This window comes from Ixodes scapularis, unplaced genomic scaffold (genome assembly GCF_016920785.2).
Source record: "Ixodes scapularis isolate PalLabHiFi unplaced genomic scaffold, ASM1692078v2 PGA_scaffold0__279_contigs__length_252992795, whole genome shotgun sequence".
NCBI classification, from domain to species: Eukaryota; Metazoa; Arthropoda; class Arachnida; order Ixodida; family Ixodidae; genus Ixodes; species Ixodes scapularis.
Genome location: NW_024609835.1, coordinates 8,623,770 through 8,630,035, shown reverse-complemented (window position 1 = coordinate 8,630,035; position 6,266 = coordinate 8,623,770). Strand labels below are relative to the sequence as shown.

At 47.3% G+C, this 6,266-nt stretch overlaps 1 pseudogene; it reads left to right on the top strand.

The window, feature by feature from the left end:
* Positions 1 to 4,003: 4,003 nt before the first annotated feature.
* On the top strand, positions 4,004 to 4,499 carry LOC115309352 (annotated as a pseudogene).
* Positions 4,500 to 6,266: the final 1,767 nt, after the last annotated feature.

Sequence of the window (6,266 nt, the reverse complement as noted above, 5' to 3'; positions counted from 1 at the left end):
AGCTATCATATCTGCGTCCAAGTATGATACGTATTTGACATGTGTGTTTGTGTTTAACAGTATATTTTGCCTTTTTTTAACTAGAAAAGTACCCGACTCTGTCTGTTCAAAATGTTTTTTTTTTCAGTCCGATTTATTCTTTTGGAAAAGATTGTATCAAAAAATCACTGCTTCTCAATAATAATCCTTTATTTCTTTAGTCTCCCATGAGGTTTGATGTGGCCAATCCTTCGGGCGCCGGTACCAGCTTTCCGGAGCTGGTGATGCCAGGGGTGCAATGTTGCGCTTTTTAGACTCCCAGGAGACTAGGGAGAAGGAAGTGACGTCAACGACACAGAAAACGCAGATTGGGTGTTGATTTCGTTTTCTTCTGTCAACATCCAATCTGCGTTTGCTGTGTCGTTGACGTCACTTCCTTCTCCCTAGTCTCCTGGGAGTCCAAAAAGCGCAACATAGCACCCCAGGACTCCCATTCATGGCATCGTGACGTTCCCAGACGACGACGACGATCTACGACCCAGCGTGTACACTGTTGGGTCTTACGATGAGTCTCCGCAGCCAGCAAACTGACGACGACAAAACTTCATTGTCGATGTACAGGTAAACGGCATCCCGATGTCTTTGTTAATTGACACTGGATCGGAAGTTTCTATCATCTCTACCCACCTTCCAAAGAATTACCAGGAATTGTCGAATTCAATTGATGAAACCACCGCGCACTTTGGTGCATTACCTTCAGGGATCCATCCCAGTCTTAGGCTGTTTTCATGCAAATGTCGCTTTCAACGATTGCTTCGCGACGATCCTCCTCTGCGTTGTGAGCAAGGGACGTTCTCTGCTCGGCACAGACGCCGTCCGTGATCTCAAGCTTATTTTGTCTGGGGTACAGCTCAAATGTTTTTATATTAATGCAGCTGACTCCCGTTCGGCTGACCACGGACATGTGAAATCGGCTAACGTCCCGCAGTCACCACGTACCGCGGGTTCCTCTACTTCAACATCACAAGTTCTGAGTTCATCTGGTGCTCCAAGTAGTCCGCTCACACCATCATTTTACAAGACTTTAGGTCCTTCTGGTTCCGCTAGCGAACATTTCCCATCATCTTCAAGTGCTCCTTCTGCTGGTACATCTGAACAGAACCAAAGTCTTCTTCGGTGAGTGATTTCTCCAAACTGCCACCTGGTTTTGAAGAATTTGAAGATCTTTTCAGTTGTGAGCTGGGACTGGTTAAAAATCACACAAATACACTTACTATACGGCATCATGTTCAACCCGTACAGTCAAAGCTCCGTCGTTTACCGCTTACTCTGCGTGATGCGGTCACAGCAGAGATTCTGAAACTTGAGCGTCAAAGCGTCATCGAGCGCGTTAGTGCCGCGGAATGGGTTTCACCTATCGTCGTAGTAAAAAAGAATGGCGGCGGAATCCGGATGTGTGTTGATTTGGGAGCGCCGAACCGAGCATTCGTCGTTGCATAGCCTCCTCTATGGTCGTTGACTCTTTTCCACTCCCACATATCGACGAGTTGTTAAACTCGCTTCGAGGAGCGTCACATTTTTCAAGATTGGATTTAGCATCCGCCTACCATCAGGTCCGCCTCGACCCGTTTTAAACGGTTTTGTTCTGGAATAGCTTCCGCCACTGCGGCTTTCCAACAAGTAATGTCCAAAATCCTCACAGGCTGTCGAGACGTCCAGTTCTATCTAGATGATGTCATTGTATATCAGTCAACCCAACAGGAGCACGATGATAACCTGCAAGACGTACTCGAAATAATAACTCGGACAGGAATGAAATTAAATCGAAAAGCTGCTTTTAACGTTCATGAACTTTTTTTTGGAGTCATCGTTTGTCTGAAGAAGGCATAGCACCTTTTCAGTCGAAGATAGACGCAGTCCTGAACTTTCCAGAGCCAACATAGCCTTCACAATTGAAGACCTTTTTGGGTCTTGTAGAGTATTATGGTAAGTTTCTTCCACATTGTGCCACGGTCGTTGAACCCCTTCGTCGTCTTCTACGCAAGAGTTTATCTTATGTCTGGTCCCCTCATGTAGTTGCCAGATTCAAAAATATCAAGTCCTGCATTCAGCAGGCACCAATACTCTCTATGTTCGACCCTACCATTCCTTTCATAGTCTCGACCGACGCCTCTAATTACGGTTTATTGACTGTTCTCCAGCAACAACACGGACGACAGCTGAAAACCGTTGCGTTCGCGTCCCGTTCTCTCACGGAGGCTGAACGAAAGTATTCTGCTGGCGAAAAGGAAGCTCTGGCTATACTGTGTGCATGTGAAAAATGGCACGTTTATTTGTGGGGTCGGAAGTTCACCATCCGTACTGACCATCAAGCACTTGTCACCTTGATGACAACTCAAAAAACCGCCGTCCGGCCTCATCGCACCAGCCGTTGGGTTGCCAGACGTTTTAATTATAATTTTATCATGGAATTTCAGAAAGGCAGCAACAATCTCGTCGCAGACGCTTTGTCTCGCCTTCCAGTGTTAGATAAAGAAAACGGCATAGTTTTTAAAGAAGAGGTCGTTTCTATCATCTGCGCTTGCCTTAACCAGAAGGATTTCCAAGAAACAACTGCTAGGGATCCCGTGCTCCCCCAAGTTATGACGTTTATTTCTTTATCATGGCCTGAGCATAACAAGCTGTCTTCAGAGCTGAAGTCATACTTTTCCGCTCGTGAGCAACTTTCCGTGATCGATGTACTTCTTTTTCAAGGAGAGAAGATAGTAGTTCCATCTAGCCTTCGGAATTAAGTGATTCAGGTTGGTCACGAAACGCATCAGGGAATTTCAAGTACCACAAGCCTCATCAAAGAACTTTACTGGTGGCCTACATCTCCACGAAAATTAAGGACTAGGTGCAGCATTGCACAGTCTGCCAAGCGACCGACAAGCCAGCTAAGTCATCTCCCGCGCGTCTGCAGCCGGCAGAGTTTCCTTTACATCCTTGGACCAAACTTGGCATAGATATCGTCGACCCATTCGAACAGGCACCTGCGAAGGAACAATTTTTCATCACTGTAGTGGATTACTACCGCAAGTGGCCGGAAGTGGCAGCTGTCTCCAGTGTCACGACTGGTTCGATCATCAGTTTCCTGAAGTCGATGTTTTATCGCGAGGGACTACCCCAGGAAATTACCAGCGATAACGGACCTCAATTTACTTCAAGCGAATTTTCACAGTTCCTCGAAACAAATGGAATAAAACACACCAAGTCTGCGCTATACGACGCGCAAGCGAATGGTCAAGTGGAAAGATTTAACAGGGTTCTGAAATCTACTATTCAGTTGGCCCTTGTACAACAGCGTTCTATATACGACAGAATCAATGAGCATCTTGGTGTATGTAGAAGCACTCGCCGTGCTGCCACGGGAGACACCCCAGCTTTCCTCTTATATGGTCGCAATCATCGTACACGTTTTCACCTTCAGGGAAGGAATACCGATGAGCTTTCAATACCACAGGTTGAGGTTCGACAGGGGTTACCGAATAGGGTTCAGATCTACCAGAAAAAAATGAAGCCGTACTTTGACTCACGCAGAGCCGTGAAGGTTCTATCTTTTGCACCTGGCGATTTTGTAAAGATTTTCAAGTCAAAACGAAAAAGCAAAATGCGACAAAAATATTCAACTAAGCAGGAGATCCGTGAAAGGATTGGTCCGTCTACACACAAACTCGACGATGGAACAACGTGTAACGCTGCCCAGGTGAAAAAAGAATGGATATTTAAAGTGGTACCACTTGCTTTCAAGTGGTACCATTTGCAAGTGAAGTGGTAACACTTGCTTCCAAGTGGTACCATTTGCAAGTCAAGTGGTAACACTTGCTTTCAAGTGGTACCATTTGCAAGTCAAGTGGTACCACTTGCAAGTTCGAGTGAGCCTTTTATGAAAGGCTCACTCGAACAACGCTGCAGCCTTCGAAAAATTATTCTTGGGCTCTCGAGGACGATATTTTCCCCCTATTTCCCCCACCCTTTGCAGTAAATGTTCCTGGCTGCCCTCCTCGTGGAGTTCCTGAGGTTCCTGGTTCACCGGTTCTAGGTGCTCAGGTCCCTGGTGCTACTGGGTTCGGCTTCATGGCGCCAGATGTTCATGGTCGTGGTCCATCCCCGCCACGTGCTTCTCCGCCATGCCTTGACGCATGGCGGAGACGCATGCTTCTCCGCCATGCCTTCTTGAGCCTTAAACCCCGACTCCTGTTTCATCTCATGATGCAAATTCTTCACTGTTTGGACTTGGGTACTGCAGCTCTCTGCCAGACTCCAGTTCGAGCGGCAGATCAGCAGGGCTCCGAGGCTGACTGTGGACTCCGAGGCTGACTTTACGCCTCCACTGCATGAGTCCCCAATTGACACTGCGCCTGATTGTGTTTCGGGTGCTGGTCCTGAGCCCGAAGGTTCAGCTACGCCTAATACAATTGCCGCGTCCACCGTGGATGCTGTTTTTGGTGCACCATCTTGCTCATCGTCTCAACACCTGAGTGCAAGCACGCCTACTGAATCGGGCTTCGCCACGCCTGTTTCAACACCTCTACCATCGATATTTCAAGTAGAAGGACACCCAAGACGTCATACACGTTTACCAGAACAATTTAAAGACTATGTCATGAATATCTTAGACATGAGCCCATCATCCACATGTCATGAAATCATGAACATTTGAACCTTTGGACTAATTTTTTTTTTATTTTCTTGAAACTTTCGGTGCAGTGTGAAGTAATCTTTTTTCAAGAAGTACTAGTATTCTCCTCCCCCCTTTTTTCTTTTTTTGTAAAGGGAGGTAGAGATTACGTTATTTGGTATTTTCGTCCTTTTTCGTCTCCGGTTTTTTTTTTTTTTTTGTCAAGGGAGGGAGAGATTATGTAGTATTTGTATATGGATCATAATGCCGGCACTGAAAAAGAAGCCGATGCCACGCGTGGAATGAACAGGGCCGGGCACCCGCGCTCGGGGTGCTCAAGACTCAGAGACCATGACCAGCAGCCGGCGGGTGTCATTCCTTCTTTGAGCTTCAACGGCGGGCCCCTAGCCGCCGCACGATCAGAAATACTACAGGTCCGATATTTCAGGTTCCGATATGGCTGATGTAAACTGCCATATTTTTGCTGCTTGATTCCCAACTGGGGTTGCTAAACTGTCGGCGTGATGAAACCAAAGCGACCACTGCAGCAGGCTCCCTCAATGCGGGTAAAGGGGTGCCGTCACGCACCTGAGGACGGAGGCGCCACGTGGTGAATTCCCACAGCCGTCGTGGCTGGCGTCGTGGATGCCACTCACGATAGCCACGAGTGCTCGGTGATGTGTGAAGTAAGTTGGTAAGCGCGGTGGAAGTTTCTAGAACCATCCAACATTATGCGTAGCGAATAAATACACCCAAAGTGGGATTTGGCATAACGCGAGAAATGTTTGCAAACAACTGTTTGAAGCAGACGACTCAAAGATTCTCGGAGAAGAAGACGAAGCGCCCCAGCTGTAGAACGCTGAATCTTATGCCCCCGGAAAAACTTCGTAAATTCCCGGTCCTGATCCTAGGATTAACTCCAAATAGATAACAGGGTCAAACACCGTCTTTGGCAACCCAGGAATTCATTTCTTCAAAGCTCCGTACCTCGGAAAATCCGTAAAAGGTACCGTAAACCCCTTGCAGCCGGTGCCACCGCCCTAAGCCTCGCGAGGAATCCGGCAGCCAGCGCCAACGACTCACCTACAGCTGCGATGAAAGCTCGCACCGCACCGCATTCTATCAGCGCCGCTATCGCCACCACTATGTCTGTCACCGATCCAGCTGCCATTGCCTCGTCACCTCAAAGCATGGAAACCTCAGAAGAAAACTTCGCAGAAAACAGTTGCATTGGCGCCTCGACAAACCACCGCAATGACCAGACTTGGACGTAGTTCAACTACTCTACTCAAACCACTGTAGTTTAACTACTTTTTAGAGTAACTTGGTAACTTTCAATTACAACTTGATTTGGGTAATTAGTAGTTTAATTGAACTACTTTTTTTCAGGTAACTTCTACTCAAATTACTAACTACTTTCGAAATTATATAGTGCTAATTTTGCCCATCACGAAAGTTTGAGCGCAGAAATAAATAAGACGCCGGCAGATGAAGTGGCATTCCCGAACAAGGGGCCCCCTTGCTCGGGAAGGCGTCCTTGGGCCAAGGTGGCGACGAGCAGCCAAAACATAACACCGGCGCGCACGAACGCAGGAAGAGATGCTTTTAAAGGGACACTGACAGGGTA